At 38.6% G+C, this 25,363-nt stretch overlaps 1 long non-coding RNA gene across 1 annotated transcript in view; it reads left to right on the top strand.

Moving 5' to 3' along the window:
• Positions 1-23,307, top strand: part of LOC130917037 (uncharacterized) — a 46,024-nt gene extending 22,717 nt beyond the window's left edge. The window contains exons 2-3 of the long non-coding RNA XR_009063407.1: positions 3,026-3,259; positions 18,294-23,307. This is a non-coding gene — a long non-coding RNA (uncharacterized LOC130917037). The remainder of the gene's footprint in view (positions 1-3,025; positions 3,260-18,293) is intronic.
• The last annotated feature ends 2,056 nt before the right edge of the window (positions 23,308-25,363 follow it).

Genomic DNA, 25,363 nt, shown 5'->3' with positions numbered 1-25,363 from the left:
TTATCTTTCTCCTCCAAAAAATAGAACCTGTGTTTTTACCAAAAAGTTTTATTTTGGTTTCCTCTGACTATAACACATTCTCCCAGTCCTCTTCTGGATCATCCAAATGCTCTCTAGTGAACCGCAGACGGGCCTGGACGTGTACTTTCTTCAGCAGAGGGACACGTCTGGCAGTGCAGGATTTGAGTCCTTGGCAGTGCATTGTGTTATTGACAGTAGCCTTTGTTACTGTGGTCCCAGCTCTCTGTAGGTCATTCACTAGGTCCCCCCATGTGGTTCTGGGATTTTTGCTCACTGTTCATGTTATCATTTTGATGCCACGGGGTGAGATCTTACATGGAGCCCCAGATCGAGGGAGATCATCAGTGGTCTTGTATGTGTTCCATTTTCTAATAATTGCTCCCACAGTTGATTTCTTTACATCAAGAGTTTTACCTATTGCAGATTCAGTCTTCCCAGCCTGGTGCAGGTCTACAATTTTGTCTCTGGTGTCGTTCGACAGCTCTTTGGTCTTGGCCATAGTGGAGTTTGGATTGTGACTGACTGAGGTTGTGGACAGGTGTCTTTTATACCGATAATGAGTTAAAACAGGATCCATTAATACAGGTAACGAGTGGAGCCTCATTAGACCTCATTAGAAGAAGTTCGACAGCCAGAAATCTTGCTTGTTTGTAGATGACCAAATACTTATTTTCCTCTCTAATTTGGAAATAAATTCTTTAAAAATCAAACAATGTGATTTTCTGATTTTTTTTCCTTTCTCCACATTCTTTCTCTCATGATTGAGGTTTATCCATGTTGACAGTTACAGGCCTCTGTAATCTTTTCATGTAGGAGAACTTGCACAATTGGTGGTTGACTAAATACTTATTTGCCACACTGTATGTATTTCTTTAATTTCAGGAAAACGGATGAACTTTAAATCCTTTCTATTACTGATTAACATTGTTATTAAAGTAATTTTTATTATTATCATTATTATTGTCGTTGAACTGTGTTTCTTCATGTGTTATTTTATATGGTAAGAAGGATACAATGATATACAGAGGTGTACTAATGACAATTTTATCATTAATAATTATTATAGGTAGTTCCCGGGTTACAAACGAGTTCCGTTCCTATGGTGGCAACGTAACCCAAATCCCAAGTCGAATTGAACCCTTTAAGTACCCCTAAACACCCCCTAAATTTCAAAATAACTATACAAAAACATGTATTACACATCATTTTAATAAAATTAAGTAAAATAAATATGATCGCAACTGGCGACAAAATGGCGGACGAGCCACTGTTACATGATTAAAAACAAAACAAGAAACGACTGGAGACAAAATGGCAGACGAGACTCCGGTGTCGTAAAGTCGAAATCACGGGGTACGCATTAAATTGGCGAGTGGAAGGGGGGTGAAGTTGGTCACTAAACGTTTTCTCCTTCCTGGATGGGATGGGGGTGTAAGCACTGCGATAATGGCTTACAAGCAAAACACTCACCTCCTTGTACGCTGTCCTGCACACTGATGAAAGTCTCCAGCAGTATGCTGGCAAATAAAATATAGTCACGTAAACATTCCTTTGCTTTTGTATTCATACCAAGAAAATAGAAAAAAAAAAAAGGTCAAATGCTTTAGTGTCGGCGTTGTCTTTCTCATTTGGTTGAATTTTATTTAATTGTGTTGGAGGAAATTACTATTTTCACAGACAAACCGATCAGAAGGCTAAGGTGAAAAAAAATATGGAGATGAATCATTTAATAAGTGTGCTAAGTAAGTGCCGTGATGTGAAAAACCCTGGCTCTACAAAGAAATATTATATTAAGATTGGAACTGCTCTGGCCTTCATTTGAAGGACAACATCAGTATAGTATTTGAAAATGTTGATTGGAATCTTAAATTTAATGTCTAAAATCACTCATCCATTTTCTCCCCCTTTTTCTTTTCTTAATTACTTTATTTTTATTTCCTTTTTAATTGCCCGCCAAAACAAAATTTAAAAATGTTTTTATAAAGGGACCACAGAGAAGGCAAAGTGTCAGTCATAGAAATTGTATTTTTAATTACAGTGCATGCTGCGCATCCAACCACTTACTAATTTTTTATGTACCTTGTTGCATTTAACTTGTCTCACCCCAAGCTAATAACACAGTAAAAATGACCAAAATTAACATTTTAAAGAAAGAAGAACATTTCCCATGCCATATTTGGTCAACAGTCACGCAATGATCAAAATCAAATTCTAAGAGATCTTTGAAAGGAAGGAATAAAACTTCCCATGCCATGTTTGGTTATCAAGGGGCAGATTCGTAACGCAAATCTGCCGTCCAAAGTGCCATTGGCATGGATCAGTGTTGTTTTCGTCAATGACGACAATAACAAAAACAATTTGTCAATGAACATTTTTTTTCATGATGATGACGTCACAATACACACAAACTTTTTGCAGCACAATCCAGCACTAACGAGGCAGAATCAAATGACACCACTGGGGTTCCATTCCGCCGCAGATGGGGGGCTGGGTGAACTCTGGATGACCTAAAAAACAATGTTTAATAACTGCAAAACGATTATGGCACAAACGAAACTTTTTGCAGCACAAACAAGCACAATCATAGCACAAACGATTGACATAACTTTTATATAAATTTGCGTCTGATGGGGGGCCAACTTCACGGAGGTGCTAAACACGTGTCTTGGGAGACTAAAGCATAACGAGATGGATATCAGTTGTTGTCTGACAAGACAGGAACCAGATGAAAATTCACCATAGTTTCCGTCATGAGTTCATAATGTATGATATTTTCTTATCGTATGAATAGTTAACACACATCTTATCTGTTTGGTATTGTCAATCATGTGACGTTCGCGTTAGCATAGTGTTAGCATTAGCATTTAGCGCGGTGACTCTTGGGTAGGGTGACCAAATGTCCTCTTTTGCCCGGACAAGTCCTACTTTCACGCAGTATCCTCGTTGTCCGGGCGGGTTTTATAAATTCATAAAAATGTCCAGTTTTTTATGATTTCTTTTACAGGACCAACTTGAAGAGAATTCTTCCGGCCGCTAGGGGGCAGCGCTTGCCTGCGTTGACGTTGCTCCTACTGGTAGGGGCGGGAGAAGGAGTAGATCTTCTTCTTCTTTTTTGTTGGCAGTTCACCCTTTGTTTCATGGGGAATTACCACCATCTACTGACGGTTTGGCGAGAGCTCAGACTACAGTAAGGAGTTCAATAAGAAGTTCTAAAAGACGTGGCTCCATACACCTTTCTGTAAGTTTCTCCTGTTAATGTCGATCACGTGTCTTCTGCTGTACATAGGATTATATGTGTACACAGAGATGCAGTATGTTGTATGAGTCTTGTAATTGTTCTGCGTTAGTTGGTGGTTGAATGCTAGTATAGCTAAATAGCTGTGTTGCTTATGAGTTTTTTTTTACGATAAATACGTATATAATGGCAAGTGTTGACTTCTGTCGGAGATTTGTACTGGTGTAATCTGTAAAATCCCGTTTGTTGTCGCATCTTTGCGCTGCCGATGGTGTAAACTTTTATAGCAAAGTCTGATTTTGCCTCGGCTCCGTATTCGCTAATAGACCCTACCCACCGACGTCACAAACCACGTGCTCGCTGTATGGTTCCGCCCACTTGTCCGTCATTTTGTCTCTGTATTAGCATTGGTTTCAATTGATCGAGGAATTTAAAATGCATTTCATGGAAGACCCTGTGCTTTCTGATGCCGTAAACTCACTGGATGTGTTGCATAAAAGGCGTTATGTGGAAAAGCTTCGTTCTATACAGTCGCCAGATCCATATTTGATGCCCAAATCGATGTTTTTCGACCCACTGTCTTCGCCCTGTCTGCCTGACATCTGCTACGCTGATATTTACAATTATCTTGTCCACACAAAATCAGCCTATTCTCACGAAAATTTGAAAAACTTCAAGAGCTTGGAGGCTTATAAATACTTCGTTGCTGGTTGGGTGAAACAGGTCCTCGTCCACGAAAATTCGGCAGGAATCTATCTTGTGCTTGGAAAGGTGAGTTACGAAATTTTCAATTCAAAATCTTTTGTTATTGCTAACATCCACTGTCAAGTCTAATGTATTTCATGTCGTTTGTCAATGGAGTTAAGGCTTTTAATGTTTATATGGTTTAGCGATAGCACTCTCACTACAGACATACGTGTATGTTGTCGGCGATTAGCCTAGCAATGATCTTAATTGTGGTTATTTGTCAGCCCAAAACCCTCTAAGTATATCTTAAATGCATCTTACCGGATATAAAATGACTACTACATAGTCTGTGGTGATTTTTTGGTGCCCAGTTTTCACGTCGAATTGCAGCCGTCCATTTCGCTCTCCTCTTTGGATCCCTCGGAATACGGTAAAACTTCAAGTCTCTCCTTCCATCTTCTCTGTTAGTGCAACCAACAGCCACACACGCCTTCACCATTTTGATTATTAATGTTAAGGAGCAGAAAAACACGCCGTAAATAGGAGGAATGTACGTAGCCGTAACAGGTTAACACTATGTTTTGACGGACAATTGGGCGGTACCATTCAGGAGAGCGGAGTTGTGACGTCACGTGGGTAGGGTCTATAGGGAAGCAATCAGTGAGCTCAGCTGCGCTAGGCATTATGGGCAATGTAGTTTTTAATTTGAACTGCTGCGTTTGGAAACATGCTGGTTGAATCGCTTGTCAGTTTATTTCAGTTATTGTTAGCGTACAATTTAGAACATTGTATGAGAATAAAAATTGAGTGGGAATAACATTTTGTCAACGACAATTGTCGTGATCTTAATTTTAAAAAATGTTGAGTTGGCACATAGCCAACTGTGTGTGTGTGTATTAACTGGACTACATTTCCATGAGTCTGCATTATATTATTTTTTTTGTAATAATTCTTCTTTTTTTATTTATTTATTTATTTTTTTAATTGTTTGATTTTTTTTTTTTTTTTAGGAAGAATAAAGCCTGTTGAGTAAAAAAAAAAAGTGGGAGATATACGCATCTTTGAGTGATCTTAGAGTAAAATTCAAGTGTCTCGAGGCCGCGCCGAGTGTCCTCTTTTTTGGAAATCAAAATATGGTCACCCTACTCTTGGGAAACATTTTAAATACAGTTGCGTGTCGTCCAGGTGAGTTTAATTAATTGCAAATAATGTTTGTTTTTCTGCTGAGTGTGTATTATCATCATGAAGATGTTAATGTCCTTGTGGACAGCTATGTGCTCTTCTGTCAATGTTCATTCAAAATTGTTCGAAACGTTATATATTTATTTATTCATGGACTAAAACATTTGAAGTTTGAATTTTCGTTCACTAAAACTAGATGAAGACGAACAACTTTTGAAATAACTAAATACTATTTTCGTCTAAGACAAAAATTAAAAAGGGCTGCCAAAAACAACACTGGTATGCATGTCTCAATAACTAATAAAAAAGCAAGTATAAATACTTCTTTTGGGTGCTTATACCTGTTAATCAAGAATGTTGTTTTGGTAACGGAAAAGATGACAATAACAACGACCTGGCATATCACTCACTAGGAACTGGTGGTTGCGAAGGGAGCCCAGTCAAAGATTTGATGTCACATTCATTCCTAAAATGGTGGTGTACATGAAAATTACCCATTGGCTGGATCTTGGCAAATGCAGTATGTGACTGGACATAAATATCACCATATATACACCCAATATTTGTCTAACTGTAGCATATTGCTCCAGGAACCATATGCAGTACATTTTTTTCAGTTGACCAAAGAAGGTACGCTAAAAATTGATAGATGTTCCCTAAGCAAGTCAAAATCGAATCATGGCAGACAGCTGAAAATAATTGATATCGTATCTTCATGAAATTGATGATATGAGAAGATAAGAGTTGTTAAGCAGAGGGTTTCCTATATTAACATTTCTCTTGGCAAGCATTTTTGAGGTCAAATTATTCATTTTTTTAATGTTTACATAATAATTTGAAGCACATTATTTACAATTAAAAACTAAATATTGTAATCGTGATGGTTGGTTCAATCAAATCCTTATTTTCTAAAGAAGCTAATACTGTATTACAAAGATCCAATAAGTTTTTCCATTTGTTACTTTGCTGCTTGTATTCCACAGTGTTCTGTGTCAATGCTCAGTGACAAACCATCTCAAAAATTATTGATTATGATCAGAAAATGTATCATTCATGATAATTTGGGGAAATAAATAAATCAGAGCACACCTGTTAGTTCTGAACACTGTCATGTTTTCCTGTTTTATAAGGGGTCAAATTAAAAGGGACACTCCAGTGCTTTTAATGATTTGTTTAGATCAGTACTGAAAACATTATAGTAAGAAACTCTTTTATGTATGCTCATCTCCCAGTATTATTATTATTATTTTTTTGGCGGGCCTAAAAGGGTCTGGCAGAACACCTAGAATTCTTTCAGGCCCATCCCTACAACTAATTACTGTAAGACTAAGTGTGCCATTACTGGCTGTATTCTGGCCTGGCACAAGTATAGCTTTCCCATTAACTTTGCCATCAAAGCTGTGCCACAAAGTTACAGCCACAGATCCCCCAAATACATCATCTCTTGCATGTAAATGCGTTTTTATTATCTCGACTTTGTCTAAGTAAGACAAATGTGTGCAACAATGCAGCTTGGTTCTTGTGCAGTAGCAGCCAAAATGGGGTCCATTGTAGTTGGCTACAGTTCTGCCAAATGTCTACCCAGGGGTTAAAGTGGCTAGAATTTCTTGCTGGAACTCTCCGACGTGAAGGTCCCCACGGAGCCAGAAATTTTATTTATTTATTTATTTATTTATTTATTTTCTTTCATTTTGGGGGGTGGGTTAAACCTCTTAAACTACTGAAATGCAAAGAAAACTGTTTTAGCACAGTTGTTTCTATAATGCATACAAAAACTGATTTTCATTCAAAAATGAATTTTTTAAATGATTTGCAAAATAAAAGTTAACAAAATAAAAGTTAACAAAAACAGCAATAACCCCAGCCTCCATCTCCTAATTTTTATTTTCCCTCATTTCCTCACATACTAAATGCCAAATCTCAATTTTAACTACTTAAGAACATAAGACGTATAATAGAATTGAAGTTAATGTAAACATTTACCTTTTTTTTTCAAATAATAAAGATATAAGTGACATACTGGACTGTCTCAGAAAATTAGAATACACAATATTCTAATTTTTTGAGACAGTCCTGTGTATATATACAGGACTGTCTCAGGAAATTAGAATACACAATATTCTAATTTCCTGAGACAGTCAGGAAATTAGAATATTGTGTCTCAGGAAATTAGAATACACAATATTCTAATTTCCTGAGACAGTCAGGAAATTAGAATATTGTGTATTCTAATTTCCTGAGACAGTCCTGTACATATACACAGGACTGTCTCAAAAAATTTGAATATTGTGTATTCTAATTTTCTGAGACAGTCCAGTACATTCAGAAAACTAAGTACAAAAGACTATTATGCAGAGTGAAATGGAATATATTTTGAAGATCGTGCAAATAGACTTTTTTAAATCATAAGGAAATAAATAAGTAGCCTAACATAAATGAGCAAATATAAGTCCAAAGTGCACATTGACAGCTAAGATGTTCTGAACCTCCCCATCAGAGCAAATAAAACTAAACATGATAAATAAGTCTCCTCAACTCTTTCGTTGCTCCTGAAGATTTGATCCATTTTAAGTTTGAGTACCCCAATTTTGTCGCATTAATACAAATACAATATAAAATACAAAATACAATACAATTTTTTTTTTTTTTTTTTTTTTTTGCTGTTCCAGAAAACGTGCACATTTCAACCAATCAGAGCTAACTATCTCTGCTGATCACATGTCAGTATGTCAGCCAATTGAACGGATAATGGTGTCCGGGCATTGACGCGACCTATCATCGTCGGACTCTGATAACTGCAGCAGCTGGGGAAACCTCCATGCCGTCCGTGGAATAAAACAAATCATAAATATTGGTGATGATGCTACACAAGCCCTTTATTATGCTTTTTGTTAACACTTGTTCTGATGTTGGTAGATTGTTTTCTTCTTGGAGATGAAATGCATGTGTAGCAGCATCGCGTTTTGACAGTTGCCGTCATATTTTCGGAATCAGAGCACCATGTACCGGAACAGCATTCCGGCCCTGAATGTTATACCGGAATAGAATTCCAGCCCTGAATCTTATACTGGAACTGCGTTCTGGCCTTGAATCTTATACCAGAACTGCGTTCCTGACTGTTCTGGCCTACTTTCACCCCTGGGTCTACCTAGTTTCTAGCATTACTTTCGGGCCCGGGAGCGAACAAAATTAGCGCCTAGGTCACCATAATACATCTTTCGTCAGGTTCATATGTTTTTAATCTAATGTGAGCGGTTTGTGATAATGCACACTGTAGCGGACGGTCGTACTCAAGCAACACGGTGGGTTCCCTGTGGCCGGGATGTCATTCCTTTGGTGCTGGCCAGCTAAAGTTCCTTTAGAGGCACACTAAATTTTAAGTGAATTGTAGTCGATTGTTCGTATTTAATGAGAGCAACTCCTACATGAGCTTCCTCTTGCCTGTGGGCCTCCTGGAATGCTGCTTGCCGCCGGCCAGCTGTCTGAGACCTGATGACTCAGCTTATTTTGAAACCTTATTTATTGCAGTAATCAAATGTTTTATTTATTCAAATTAGGAAGACTTGTCAAAACCCATATTTTCTTTAAAAGTAACAAATTTATTAATGTTGACTTTCACTAGAGTCACCCTTCAAATTCTTCCATTTGTTCCCCTGTTAATGTTGATAGTAGCTCAAATATTTTTCCTGCGGAGATGAGCTGTTTGAGTTATTTATATATTATTCAGGTCTATTTATATGTGCTTTGAATTGTCTTGGCGTGCTTACAAGATTCCTTAAAAAAATCATTCATTTCATTTCAATGCTTTATTTAAGTATGCTCATAGCCAGGGTAGGTGTTTGTAAGATCTATAATTGTCACGAGTCACTTTAAAAAAAAAAAAAGAGGGGTCAGAAAAGTCACTAAATATAGCAAAAAAGTCACTTAATTGTCAACACTGGGACAATAATCCACAAATTGGCATGGTTAAGTTCTTTGGTCTTTATTGATTTTGAGGGGGAAAAAAACATGGGGAGCGGGATGTGTTAATTACAATTAATAAATTATAACATGAATTATTTATTTTCCATTAAATTTTAACACAATATTAGTACAATTAGAAGTAATGTGAAATAAAGTTTCATTTAATTTCATAGATATCTACGAAATTTAATGTCTCTTTTTACTACCAAAAAATCATTTTGAAAACAAAAAAATCATACCATTGCATTTGTTGAATCTGAAAAAAAGTTTACATCAGGTCTGTGAAGTAGATTTTTTACTGGATGCCATATCTGTTAAAAATATTGAAAATCCTGTACAAAATATGAGCAAACCATAATTGACTGGTACAGTATACAAATGTATTATACAGTCCTCTCTCAAATTATGCCTCCTGCCATTTTGAACAAAAATCTGTAAAGTATACAGCATGAAATAGGCTTGTTGTCATTGTTCATCCTCCTTTGCTGTCTCTCGCTGTCTCTATCCATCCATTGCCTGACTGCTCTGGCTGTAAATCCATGTCGAGCTTTGGCACCCACAAACACGCACACACATGCACTCGAGAGCTCGGCATGCAGGCAAATGTAGGCCAGAAGCCATCTGAGGATGGGGCTCAGTGAAAGAGGTAGTAAGACAGGCGACAAGGAACGTACAGTGTATCACAAAAGTGAGTACACCCCTCGCATTTCTGCAGATATTTAAGAATATCTTTTCATGGGACAACACTGACAAAATGACACTTTGACACAATGAAAAGTAGTCCGTGTGCAGCTTATATAATACAGTTAATTTATTTTCTCAAAGGAGGATAAATAACTCAAAATATAGCCACTAATATATAAACCCTTGGCAACAAAAGTGAGTACACCCCTAAGAAACTACGTACATCCCCAAATGTCCAAATTGAGTACTGCTTTCATTTTCCCTCCAAAATGTCATGTGACTCGTTACAGAAGTGCTGTCAGCATTGCTCCAGAGATCCAGATAGAAAAATGCCTTAGGAAAATACATAAATGTAGTTATATCAAATAAGGACGGTTTAAATACGTACGTCACTAGTGTGGTCAACTGCTTCAAAGCTAACACCAAAAAACACAATGGTTAAAAGTATTAGAGGGTAATACAATCAAAAAGTATCTTTGCGGCAATGAAAAGGATGTAAAAAAACAGAAATAAAAACAAAAATAGTGAGCACTCGCCACTTCTAACTGATGTGCGCATGCGTGCGGATGGTTGCGCAAGCGCACTGAGCATTATGTAGGACGTTTCGCCGCAGTAAGAAATGGCCGAACAGCGGACCTGTTGGAAATTGTGGCAAGGTAAGGGATTAATGTAAAAAAAATTAAACTTCTTAAAGCTAAAAGTTTGAGTGATGGCCTATAATAGTCTTCATAAATCATTCAATCGTGTCGTTCGATCAATTCCTGCGCTTGTAATGGTGTCAATAACACAAGTATTCGCTTAATTTCTTGATAACTGACTTCAGATAGTCCTCGGTATTTCACCACCTTGTAGAACGCAGTTACTCGAGGTAGCTCTAACTGCGGAGGGGCTAACTAGCGCCTTTCACACAGGGCTTTGCTAGTAAAGTAAGCGAACGTCATTTGGGATCTGAATTGTCGCCAGTTGGTTGATCCAGGACACACTGGAGAGACCATGTCTCTCAGCTGGCCTGGGAACGCAGAGGAGCCTGATGAAGTGGCTGGGGGGAAGGAAGTTTAAGCTTTCCTGCTAAAGCTGCTGCCCCGGCAACCCGACCCTGGAATAAGCAGCAGGTGATGGATGGATGGATGGATGGATGGATGGATGGATGGATGGATGGATGGATGGATGGATGGATGGATGGATGGATGGATGGATGGATGGATGGATGGATGGATGGATGGATGGATGGATGGATGGATGGATGGATGGATGGATGGATGGATGGATGGATGGATGGATGGATGCACATTCCTGTAGCATTTCCTTGTAATAACAAAATCTGTGTCATTTGGCAACTGTAATGTTATTTGTAATTTAACCTCATTTTGGTCACTAAAGTGGCTATCGATCAATCTACACCTCACATCGACGCAGGCTGCACAGGTTGTTATAATTTTGTCCACGAATGATCAACGAAGTGATAAGAACAAACATACAATCTTATAAGGAGATCCTTCCGTTTAACGCACATCCTTAACTTATTGTCTGCAGTTGCTTTCGATTTAAGGCATATGGTGATGTAGAGCTATACTGGCACTTTGAAGCTGGACTCTGTTCAAAACATTCCACGTCCAACCACATACAGTGGGGAGAACAAGAATTTGTATCAAATACTTGTTCTCCCCACTGTATATAGGCACTTCCAGGAGTTTACGCACAGCATAGAAAGTCTCTGAGTCTCATCTACGCCGTACTGAATCCCTTTTTGGAGATTCCCTGGGTTCCTCTGGTTTGATTTTGCAGTTTTAACTTTGTCAACACACTGCTTACTTCAACCGCACTTCATGTTGTTCTGTCTGAACCGAAAGTTCGGAGCAGAAATGATCAAAGATGGCACCGCCCATGTTTTGCTCAGGAAACCTATATATTAAGAGAATAAAAAAACCTTTGAAAAGAGAAAACCAACTTTTTTCTTCTTCATACTCTTCCATGCTAGCGAGGCTTTTTGAGCGCGTGTGCTTGAAGAACCATCTCTTGCTTACGTTTTCGACACGCCTCACTCCACGCCAGCGGGGTTTAGCGACCCCATGCCAGGGAGAATCCTCTCTCTCTAGGCAACATTTTCGGCACATCACACTCCCATCTCTATGCCAAGGCATACCAAAAGCATGCTTCGAAATGACTACTTCTCTCGGCCACATTTTACTCACACCCTTGGTATTACCTCCGGAAGTAATGCAAGGATTTATAGGCATAATTTGCTCGCCAATTACTTAATATGATCTCTTGTGTGGTAAATATGCTCTGTAATTTAAAAAAAAAAAAAAAAAAAAAAAAAAAAAAAAAAAAAAAAAAACAGACAACTTGCAACTGTTGGGTGGCATTAAAACTGGAAATTTTTTTTGTGTACCGTAATTTTCGGACTATAGGCTGCTACTTTTTTTCCTTCATTTTGAATTCTGTGGCTTATAGTCCAGTGCGCCTTATTTGTTGATTTATTTGGGTTGATAGGTAATACTTTATTTGACAGCGGCGTCATAACACTGTCATAAGATCGTCATAATTATTACATGACACTATCATGGGCATTACTGAATGCTTATGTCATTAAGTGTCATCCAGCAAATTATGTTATGAACTCCATTTATGTCCAGCTCGGATCTTTTACATCCATTCAAAAGGGAGATAATTTGCCAGATGACTCCAAATGACATCTATTATAAGCATGTATTAAATCTTATGACAGTGTCATGTCATAATTATGATTGTCTAATGACAGTCATATGGCGCCACTGTCAAATAAAGTGTTACCAAATACCATAACTATAATGAAAAAACTGGATGAGTAACTGAAGAAATAATTAGCACAGAACATTAATTTTGATTGTTATTTACATCTGTAGCGCTGCAATGCATGCTAAGAGGCATGTTTGACGACAACAGTTTTGACAGCAGGTGGCAGCAGAGGTCTCCTCCAAGGGAGCAGTGATGGCCAAATTAAGCTTCTTGAAGCAATGAAGCTTTGTAGCCAATTGGTTCAAAGCTTCACGTTGGTTCATTTGGTCTTATGACAGTCATATGATGCCGCTGTCAAATAAGGTCTTACCGGTTAATATGTTTTCGTGTAAATATCCCATATTACAGTGAGGACAGCTGTGGTTTATAGTCCAGTGCGGCTTATCTATGAACAAATGCCTTTTTCATGCCAAATTTGGTGGGTAGCAGCTTATAGACCCTACTCACATGACGTCACAACCACGCCTCCGCGCTATATTGTCCGTCAGCTCGTCGGGTTTAAGCATTACCGCTACGTAAATTCCTCCTGTTATGGTGTGTTTTTCTGCTCGTTGACATTAATAATCAAAATGGTGAAGGCGTGTGTGGCAGTTGGTTGCAATAACAGAGAAGATAGACAGAGAGACTTGAAGTTCTACCGTATTCCGAGAGACCCGGAGAGGAGAGCGAGATGGACTGCTGCAGTTCGACGAGAAAACTGGGCACCAAACGATCACTACATATTATGTAGTAGTCATTTTATATCTGGTAAGATGCATTTCATATATATTTAGAGGGTTTTGGGCTGACAACCACAATTAAGATCATTGCGAGGCTAATCGCCGACAACATACAGTTTCAAATTCAAGATGCTTATTTCTTCCACCATCATTATTTTTTGAATAATATTTAGCTGGTACCAAGTGAAAGAATTTAAACAGGTGTGTCCAAACCTTCTGCAAAGGGGGCCAGATTTGGTGTGGTAAAAATGCGGGGGGCTACCTTGGCTGATTTACATAGAACAATATATTTAAACAAATTTTAGCAAACCCTTCTGTGTGTCACATTTGCTTTATAATTTTTTTAATTCATAATTTCAACAATCTCGTCTTTGTGGTGTTCTCTTTCGACACTCGGGCTCTTGCGAAATACTGCTGCTGTGAAATTAAACTAGCTTCAAGTTGCTATAATTTCTCGCTGCGTATCTTCCTTGTAATGTTGTTGTACATAACAGCGTGTCTTGTTTGCTAATATCGCGCCACATCGAACTCTTTGAAAACAGCGACTGTCTCTTTGCAAATGAGGCAGACACAGTTGTTGCGTGTTTTATTGAAGAAATAGTCCAATATCCACCTATCCTTGAAGCGTCGGCCATCGCAGTCAACTTTTTTTTTTATTGATTGTCGCCATTTTAGAAAATTGGAAGTAAAAGGTCACACGGGGTAATGTTGCTTAGAGTGCTGCTCTTAAAGTTTTTCAAACTTTCGTAAGAATAGGCTGATTTTGTGTGGACAAGATAGTTGTAGATATCAGGGTAGCAGATGTCAGGCAGAGCGGGCGAAGATAGCGGGTCGAAAAATATCGATTTAGGCATCAAATATGGATGGAATGGATAGACTGAAGCTTTTCCACATAACGCCTTTTATGCAACACATCCAATGAGTTTACAGCATCTGAAAGCACCGGGGCTTCCATGAATTGCCCTATAAATTGCACGACAAATTGAAACCACTGAGAATACGGATAAACACTGACGGACAATATGGCGGCCGGATACAGCGACACGTCATTCTGTGACGTTGGTGAGTAGGGTCTATAGTTAGGTGCGCCTTATAGTGCGAAAATTATGGTACTTAAATTAGTAGATTTTGTTTTACAGCTGAGTTCATATTTTTTTAATGCTCTATTAGGTTGGATCTTTAGTTCTGTATTCCAGTTAAATGTGTCTATTCTATTGTACGATGTGAATTTAAAAAAAAAAAAACAAGATCCAAAACTTTTTTTTTTAAACTAATGTGTTTTTATATACAAGTACCGTAGCTTTGCTAATATATGCCCCGAATTCCTCTTTCTTCCGGAAAATAAAATTAATGTCCATAATTGAAAAATACAGTCGATCTAATGGAACCATGTGTTTGTTTATTTCATAGTTTAACTTTTTATCATAAAAAAATATTGTACTGGAAATTAATCTTGTAGAAGACAAACATAAAACGTATTGAAGTCACTAACCCTAACCTTTTCAAGGTCAGTGAAGTTGCTGAAAGAACCGAAATCGAATTCTGAGTAGGACTTAAAAATTTTTATTAGCCTTTGATTTGAGTTTTCTACGGGTGCCCACCTCAAAAATCTGCTGATCGAGCTTGTTGGACCTGAAAGAACATGTGACAACTGCTAATTGCAAGCCCCTAAACTGTCCCTAGAGGAATGGAGAGAAATGGAGTTTGGAGTCATTAAATCAGAGGCAGGCAAAGTATGGCCAATGGGCCACATAAAGCCTGCTCCCTACTTTAACCCGGGCCATAGAGCATTTACATTGTCAGGAGTCCTGTAATATTTGTCTCACTTTAGACATTTTCCCCCTGATATAAGGTTCACCAAAATTTGTTAAACAGGGTGGTATTTTATCATTAAATGTGTCAATTGCTTAATTAATTGGAAATAACAAATGGGAAATATAAGTAAATAGCAATACATTAAACAATGTTATTCATTTTATTAAAAGATTACGAATTTATTCAAATTATATTAATTCTGATTTTTTGTCGTTTTTTTTGTTATTTGATGACGATGATAACCTCTAATGATCTAAAGTTATTTGTTCTATCTTTTCACAGGTTAGACCCACTCAGCAAATTTTTGTTCTTTCCCTCCTTTCTTCATGTGTTCCTCTGTGTTCTTTTCATCTCGCCATTGGTTTGTTTTTAAACTAACAAAAAATGTTGTCCATCCATAACATTATCTTTACTCCATATCTTCACTCCCGGCTGACTTGGGGCAAGAAGTGGGCCAAATCCTGGACTGGTACCTTGCCAATATCGTTCACACTTACATTCAAATCCATGGACAATTTAGAGTTTTCAAATATCCTAAAAAGGATATTTGGGAATCTTAGAACGGCGGCCCCTGCGCCGCATTTCCACTTTTCTACAGGACTATCACACGTCTGAGTGGGTTCACGCGTGACTGGGTGCAATTAGACACACTCAAGTAGTGAGATTGTCGGTGCCAGGATTAGTGATCAGGCAGCATTGAATGGAATGTTTACATATCCATACTATGTCAGTCAGTTTCAGTTTATTCACATATCAAAATGTGCAGTACATGGCAATATTCAAGCAGTTCATATGATAAAATGTGCAAAAAAGACCCTCCAAAGAAGGTATTTAAAGCTTTTAGCAGTTGCCCAGTTGGACAGCATACACATACAAACACACCCGTACACATACAGTGGGGCAAATAAGTATTTAGTCATCCACTAATTGTGCAAGTTCTCTCACTTGAAAATATTAGAGAGGCCTGTAATCATCAACATGGGTAAACCTCAGCCATGAGAGACAGAATGTGGAAAAAAAGACAAACAGAAAATCACATTGTTTGATTTTTAAAGAATTTATTTGCAAATCATGGTGGAAAATAAGTATTTGGTCAGTACCAAAAGTTCATCTCGATACTTTGTTATGTACCCTTTGTTGGCAATAACGGAGGCGAAACATTTTCTGTAACTCTTCACAAGCTTTTCACACAGTGTTGCTGGTATTTTGGCCCATTCCTCCATGCAGACCTCCTCTAGAGCAGGGATGTTTTGGGGCTGTCGTTGGGCAACACGGACTTTCAACTCCTTCCAGAGATTTTCTATGGGGTTGAGATCTGGAGACTGGCTAGGCCACTCCAGGACCTTGAAATGCTTCTGACGAAGCCACTCCTTTGTTGCCCTGGCTGTGTGTTTGGGATCATTGTCATGCTGAAAGACCCAGCCACGTCTCATCTACAATGCCCTTGCTGAGAGAAGATTTTCACTCAAACTCTTTCGATACACGGCCCCATTCATTCTTTCCTTTACACAGATCAGTCGTCCTGGTCGCTTTGCAGAAAAACAGCCCCAAAACATGATGTTTCTACCCCCATGCTTCATAGTGGATAGGGTGTTCTTTGGATGCAATTCAGTATTCTTTCTCCTCCAAACACGAGAACCTGTGTTTCTACCAAAAAGTTCTATTTTGGTTTCTGACCATAACACAATCTCTCAGTCCTCTTTTGGATTATCCAAATGCTCTCTAGCGAACCGCAGACAGGCCTGGACGTGTACTTTCTTCAGCAGGGGGACACGTCTGGCAGTGCAGGATTTGAGTCCCTGGCGGCGCATTGTGTTACTCATAGTAACCTTTGTTACTGTGGTCCCAGCTCTCTGTAGGTCATTCACTAGGTCCCCCGTGTGGTTCTGGGATTTTTTGCTCACTGTTCTTGTTATCATTTTGACGCCACGGGGTGAGATCTTGCATGGAGCCCCAGATCGAGGGAAATTATTAGTGGTCTTGAATGTCTTCCATTTTCTAATAATTGCTCCCACATTTGATTTCTTTACACCAAGCATTTTACTCATTGCAGATTCAGTCTTCACAGCCTGGTGCAGGTCTACAATTTTGTCTCTGGTGTCCTTCGACAGCTCTTTGGTCTTGGCCATAGTGGAGTTTGGAGTGTGACTGACTGAGATAGTGGACAAGTGTCTTTTATACCGATAATGCGTTAAAACAGGTGCCATTAATACAGGTAACGAGTGGAGCCTTGTTAGACCTCGTTAGAAGAAGTTAGACCTCTTTGACAGCCAGAAATCTTGCCTGTTCGTAGGTGACCAAATACTTATTTTCCACTCTAATTTGGAAATAAATTCTTTAAAAATCAAACAATGTGATTTTCAGGGTTTTTTTTCTGTCTCTCATAGTTGAGGTTTACCCATGTTGACAATTACAGGCCTCTCTCATCTTTTCAAGTAGGAGAACTTGCACAATTGGTGGTTGACTAAATACTTATTTGCCCCATTCTACATACAATTAACTATGGATAAATTCAAAATTCTGGATACATTGGATTTGATATGAGTCACCTTAGTAATGTTATTCAAAGAATCAGAGTATTATACACACGTTTCTAGGTGATGAGTTTTGAGATTTTTTTTAGGTAAGTTGGATATGTGTTGCACCATATGATTTTCTAATATTGTAGATTTGGTTCAATTAAAGATTTATACAGAATGAGAAGTGCAGAGAGTGGGAGATAATGTCTTAGTTTAAAAAACAAAGCAGCATATTGAGACAGTTTTTTTTTTTTTTTGTAAGATCATCAATATGTTTTTTAAAATTAAGGTACTCATCAATATGGACCACCAGGAATTTTGTAGAGCCGACTCTATCAATGTTTTCTCTGTTTATGTTTAGGCAGACTTGTTTAATGGCTTGTTGTTGTTTTTTTTATGGTAGCAAAACACAATGTAATTTGTTTCATTGATATTTAGACAGAGTTTATTCCATTTTCACTAATTCACTATTTACAGTTTGCTCTAGTGCAGTTGGATTTTTATGGGAAAAGAACACATTTGTATCGTCAGCAAATATTACTTCATGTAAAACGGATGAGGAATTAACAAAATCATTAATGTACAAGTTGAAGAGGAGTGGCCCTAAGATGGAGCCCTGGGGGACTCCTTGGTTGATGAGTTTGTATGATGATTCACAATTATTCATGTTGACATACTGATGTCTTCCAGACAGATAACTACGGAACCAGTCTAGTGCTAGGCCTCTAATCCCATAATGCTGCAGTTTATTGGTGAGTATTTCAGTCTTAATGGTGTCAAATGCTTTGGACAGGTCCAAAAAAATGCCAACTCCGTAGTCACTTTTGTCAATTGCATCGTAGACTTTTTCCGTCAAGTCAAGTACTGCCATAAGTGTAGTATTTTCCTTTCTGAATCTGTACTGTGATGGGACAACATTTTCATGATGATAATACATACTCAGCAGAAAAACAGCACATTATTTGCAATTAATTAAACTCTCCTGGATGCCACAAATTGTATGTAAAATGTTTTCCAAGACTTTAGGAAGACACCAAGTCACCACGCTAAAAGCTAATGCTAATGCTAAAGTGTGTGATGATCACTCAGCACAGACCTTTAAAGTATAAAGCAACATTAAATGTGTAGCCAAGATAAGAAAGCAGAACTTACCAAGCAGCACCTGATACATATGTTTCACAAAAGAAGCCTGGAATGGGCACAGGCTTACCGTGTGTGTGGGGCGGGGGGCTTCACATCACATGAGTGACACGACAAAACACTGCTAAATGCGTGGTAACTATACATACATTAAGAGAATATCACACATTGTGAATTCATGATGGAAACTATGGCAAATTTTCATCTCGTTCTCGTGTCGTCAGACGACAACTGGAATCCATATCATTATGTTTTAGTCTCCCAAGACATGTTTTCGGTGCACCATCATGACGTCATCGTCATGAAAAAACTGTTGGTTGACAAAATATTTTCATTATCGTCATCGTTGACGAAAACAACACTGCTCCCCATCTATACAGTGAATGGGTTGCCTCGCAACATTTCACACCGGACATTAGCCGAAATGAGAGAAACCATAAGTTATGAATTTTAATTCATAATCATTCATGTAAAGGAGAAGATGTAAGATTAATTTAATATCAGTGATCAGTGTTGCAATGTAAATTAATCAGTAACTTTTTAATGTGTTGCCCTCACTTCATTGGTCCTTTTAGATCGACTTGAGTTTGGACTGGCTTGGAGTGGCTGTCCTTTTTCTGCTTGCTTAAATTTGCACAGTGTTTTAACTATAACATCCTCTAGTAACCATAGTAACCAGATCTTACTACTGCTGTTTTCCCTGTTTTACTCCCCCCCTGCAGGAAAATGACAGTTATATCTGAACTCTGTACCCTGTCTTTATTTCTTCTATCCTTACAGCTCTTGTCGCCTCCATCTATGATCCTCTTTTCCTCTTCCTCTGACACACTCTTTTTCATTTTTTCCTTTTCTTACACCCTTGGCCGCCTTGCGTCTCATAGCTTAATCTGTGCTTGCTGAGCTGCTGAGTGCTGCACACGCAGAACACGGGGTCACTATGAGTTTATGCTTGTATTTACATTGCTTGCTGCTGTCAGAACTGAGGAATAGGGCTTGGCTGAAATACAATTATCATATGACAACAGGCACATTTTCTTCGTACCCTCTTTGCATCCCATATGGATTGCCTCGATTCGGTTGCCTGTGCAATTGTTATACGGACGGCTCCTCCATCAAACACAACCTGATAGCCTCCTTGTCGTTAAAGTTTTAGGGGCAACTTTGAACATTCTCTTCAGCAGCACATAATATATCATCAAAGATGGGATTAAAACTTTTTTTCCCCTTCTGTCTTTTTTTCATGGTCTTGGCTGTTGAAAGAGTTGAGCTGGAAGATTTAAGCTTATTAGCTTAAAGAACAGGGCAAGGCAGTTTTGAACTGATGTATGGCAGACTTCAAAGATGGCTTAATCTCTCAGTACACATGCCCTATACAGGCTATTTATATTTAAAAGCAATGTTTCTTCCAAAAGACTTCCTCTTGCTACGCGATAACAGCTCTGGGTTTTATTATTCCTGCTATGTCTAGACAGCAGAGACTTACCCACTGAGCGTTCTCCTTTCTAGTAATGAAATCACATAAAGTGGACAAAAAAGTATACACCCACTTGTTACCTTTATCTTATAGAATTCATTGAGAGGGGGTCAGGGAAAATCATGAAGCCATGTAATGTGGTTGAGCAGGAATGCTTGCGCCTTCTAACAATTGAGAGGTACTTATTGTGTATTATATTTGACAACAATTTGCCATCCTTTGAGCCTGTGAGGTAGGGTGGCAAGACAGAAGCCTTAGATTTTGCAAAATTATCTGTGAAAACCTAGGCTAAAATTTTTTTACCATCCTAATTTTGATTCCTGTTATCATCTATGGAAGCCCAATCCTGCCATAGTTATCTTCAAAAGTGGAGGTATCTGCAAGGAAAGAAGTCCTTGTAAGCCTGCGGGTATTACAACAATACTTAAAGCCCACATTATATCTTTTTAACCCAAGTTAAAAACGTTTTATTATCATCTATAAGTCACAATGTGCAAATGAGTATGTTGCCAAAACCTCAAGGCTTTGCTGTGTAGTCGGAGCCCTTTGCAAAACAACTCCCCATAGTAAAAATTTGCTACTCATCTGTTGCTTAATCTTGTCAAGTGAGACAAATTTGATCGTCTCAACTTTATCTTATTCTTTGCTTATTTGTTTCTAAGTTTGTGCTGAGTGATGAGTCAAAATGAGCAAAGACATAATTGAGACAATGGAGATTAATTTGAGCAGAGGAATTCTCATAATTGAAAATAGAGTTACACTTGTATAGCAACTTTCAGGCACTCAAAGCAATTTGACACTATATCCTCATCTACCTACAGGTGACTCAGCAACGTGGAGTTTATTGTCTCGCTCAAGGATATTAAATGAGTTCATCAGGACAGAGACTCAAACTCACAACCTCTGGGTTATGGAACAAATACTCTACCACTGAACCACGCACGGGCTCAGATGCACTGTACTCGATGTGACGCAACATATCAATGAAAAGCAAGTTCAGAATGAGCATATAGCAGCGATAAAGCAAAATTGTTTTATTTCTCTTCATTTAATAATTGATATATTTCTTTGAGAGTTCAAAAAAACTTCCTAATCGCGAACGTTGCCTGTGAGCTAGTAGTTTTAGCGAGACAGTGTCAGCCAGCGTGTTGCTTCTCGGCATCAAACAAGAGGACAAAGGTTCTGCACACTATTTGGTGGTAAACCTTCAGTCTTCAAAACCAAAAACCCATAATGCATTTGTAGCGGCCAATAGTTTACGGCACCAAATTTTTGATCACATCTGTAATTTTTACGTTGAATCAGATGAACCAGATGTTTTTTAATGATTTCATTCATTCATTTTCCCAGCCGCTGATCCTCATCTGACCGATTATACTATTTTTTTCAGATTTTGGCACAAAGATGAATTAAGATGTAATCGGACATGTCAGAGCAGACATTACTCTTTCTTACAATAAAAGAATCTTGAGAACCCCAAATGAGCAACTGCAGACTGGAAGGAGATCAAACTGAGAAATATTTGTGATTGGCACAATACTGTATATGGTTGTTTGGCGACATCAGGAATGAAGCAGCTGTGAGCCAAGAAATAACATACTTTTCTTATCCATATCTTCACTGAGACATGACTGAGATTGTGAGTCCAAGTAAGGAGATCAAATTGAGACGCATTTAAGGTCAGCACAAGATCTCATAGTTTTCTCTTGGTGAAATCTTGAAGGGAGAGAGCTTTGAGACTTATTCGAGAAATCGTGCTAGGAGAAGTATTCCCAAGACCTTCTCAAGTAATGCTCACTGTGAGACTTACTTCTCACAAACAAATTTGAGAAAACTGAGAAAACCACTCTGTCTCGATTATTGCTGATTCACTGGTCAGACATGTAAATGAGACATAAATAAGATCTCATCTTCATTTTTGCTTTGCTATGGGTCGTGTTTTGATGATACCTCCTGATAGAATGATTGATATCCTGCTAAGCGAATCATGTGATTAGTATTTTAATTCACAAGGGAAGGTTTGATGCCTCAGTCTAGCAAACCTGTTTGGCGTTGCCAGAGCAGCCTGCAATCATATTAACTTTGGCCCGGTGCTTTCCCCTGGTTGTTAACCAATTTATCAAAGAAAGTCAACATTTTACTTTTGTTTTCTTCCGGCCACAAATTTGAGTTTGTTGGCAAAACCTGCCGTAGCTCCAGGACATTGCCTTCGTCAATAAAATAATCCATCTCTAAGGGATAGGCGCTGCCACAGTTTTTACATGTAATAGATGAAACACACTGCAGTAGTTTTGGAGACACACTACTGAAGCTGATGCCTAATGGCTTTAGGTAGCCGCACGACTTAGCGCCGACAGGCACGTCTGCTCGGATTCCCCCGGCCTGGTCATACACTGCGCCACTTTGCTTTGTAATTATTTGGTTGGCTTTCCAACAACAATTGACCCCGGAAGAAGAAAGATTCAACCAATCAGAAGAGGGCGATTTTGGTGGAAGTTCAACATGTCTATGCAGGGGTTGTCACTACCCGATCATGACAGGCTACTGGATCGTGACGGATTGCCACTGCCAATGCGTGAGCTGACGCCATTTTCGTATATTTAGATGTATGTACGTTATAGATTAAATAATGAATATACATTTTTCTTTCTTTTTTTTTTGTGATAATGATCACTGAAGTGTTTATCTAGGATGAGGGGAGACAAAGACTGTTTAAACTACACTTTAAATTCTTGAAAGACATTAATTTTATGTATAGATCATAAGGGTGAATGTATGGGCGCTGCATATTCCTGTGCACTAGATGGGGGTATGCCCCTGAAAGTTGATTGCATTGAGAAGTGACAGCAGTGCGCAAACGGCGGAAGAGTGGGCTTTGTGACCTATCCCTCTGTCGTGTTTAAGGGGAAACTGAGTGGCATGCCTAAAAAGTTCAAGTTTTTTAATTTTTTAAAATACTTTTTTTCAATGTAATATTTTATTTTGTCACTATCAATCTTTTCAATATGTACAGTGCCTTGCAAAAGTATTCGGCCCCCTTGAACCTTGCAACCTTTCGCCACATTTCAGGCTTCAAACATAAAGATATAAAATTTTAATTTTTTGTCAAGAATCAACAACAAGTGGGACACAATCGTGAAGTGGAACAAAATTTATTGGATAATTTAAACATTTTTAACAAATAAAAAAACTGAAAAGTGGGGCGTGCAATATTATTCGGCCCCCTTGCGTTAATACTTTGTAGCGCCACCTTTTGCTCCAATTACAGCTGCAAGTCGCTTGGGGTATGTTTCTATCAGTTTTGCACATCGAGAGACTGACATTCTTGCCCATTCTTCCTTGCAAAACAGCTCGAGCTCAGTGAGGTTGGATGGAGAGTGTTTGTGAACAGCAGTCTTCAGCTCTTTCCACAGATTCTCGATTGGATTCAGGTCTGGACTTTGACTTGGCCATTCTAACACCTGGATACGTTTATTTTTGAACCATTCCATTGTAGATTTGGCTTTATGTTTTGGATCATTGTCCTGTTGGAAGATAAATCTCCGTCCCAGTCTCAGGTCTTGTGCAGATACCAACAGGTTTTCTTCCAGAATGTTCCTGTATTTGGCTGCATCCATCTTCCCGTCAATTTTAACCATCTTCCCTGTCCCTGCTGAAGAAAAGCAGGGCCAAACCATGATGCTGCCACCACCATGTTTGACAGTGGGGATGGTGTGTTCAGGGTGATGAGCTGTGTTGCTTTTACGCCAAACATATCGTTTTGCATTGTGGCCAAAAAGTTCAATTTTGGTTTCATCTGACCAGAGCACCTTCTTCCACATTTTTGGTGTGTCTCCCAGGTGGCTTGTGGCAAACTTTAAACGAGACTTTTTATGGATATCTTTGAGAAATGGCTTTCTTCTTGCCACTCTTCCATAAAGGCCAGATTTGTGCAGTGTACGACTGATTGTTGTCCTATGGACAGACTCTCCCACCTCAGCTGTAGATCTCTGCAGTTCATCCAGAGTGATCATGGGCCTCTTGGCTGCATCTTTGATCATTTTTCTCCTTGTTTGAGAAGAAAGTTTGGAAGGACGGCCGGGTCTTGGTAGATTTGCAGTGGTCTGATGCTCCTTCCATTTCAATATGATGGCTTGCACAGTGCTCCTTGAGATGTTTAAAGCTTGGGAAATCTTTTTGTATCCAAATCCGGCTTTAAACTTCTCCACAACAGTATCTCGGACCTGCCTGGTGTGTTCCTTGGTTTTCACAATGCTCTCTGCACTTTAAACAGAACACTGAGACTATCACAGAGCAGGTGCATTTATACGGAGACTTGATTACACACAGGTGGATTCTATTTATCATCATCGGTCATTTAGGACAACATTGGATCATTCAGAGATCCTCACTGAACTTCTGGAGTGAGTTTGCTGCACTGAAAGTAAAGGGGCCGAATAATATTGCACGCCCCACTTTTCAGTTTTTTATTTGTTAAAAAAGTTTAAATTATCCAGTAAATGTTGTTCCACTTCACGATTGTGTCCCACTTGTTGTTGATTCTTGACAAAAAAAATTACATTTCATATCTTTATGTTTGAAGCTTGAAATGTGGCGAAAGGTTGCAAGATTCAAGGGGGCCGAATACTTTTGCAAGGCACTGTATATACACTAATCCCTTGCTTCTTTGCGCTTCAAACTTCGCGCCCTCAGTCAATTGTGGATTTTATTTCCATTAAAAAAAAAGAAATACAGATGAGCTGTCCAGAGTCGATCAAGCAGTCTCACGCTCGCTCCCTTCCTCCCGCCCACCCTCTCCCTGCTCTTTGTTAGTCAGAGAGTGAACTGGAGTTTCTTATTAAAGTAAATGATGATTGACAGACGGATCTTGCCAGAGACTCGACCTTCAAAGAGCCTCATGCGTCAATCATCGTTTAACTTGTTAAACAGTTACTGTGGCAACTCATTGTGTGTAAGTGAGCAGCTGGAGCGGATTTGAGTGGGCACTCAATGAAGCATTTAATAAAGACAAGCATTTTTTTTTTTTTTTTTTTTTACTTTTTTGAAATGGATTGGGCATCTACTTTTTTTCTTGTTTAAAAATAATTCTGTGGGACAGTAACATGCTTAAGAATTATCATAATTATTACATTTGCTTAAAATCCAT

This window comes from Corythoichthys intestinalis, chromosome 6 (assembly GCF_030265065.1).
Source record: "Corythoichthys intestinalis isolate RoL2023-P3 chromosome 6, ASM3026506v1, whole genome shotgun sequence".
NCBI classification, from domain to species: Eukaryota; Metazoa; Chordata; class Actinopteri; order Syngnathiformes; family Syngnathidae; genus Corythoichthys; species Corythoichthys intestinalis.
This window is presented reverse-complemented; position numbering and strand designations above follow the sequence as displayed.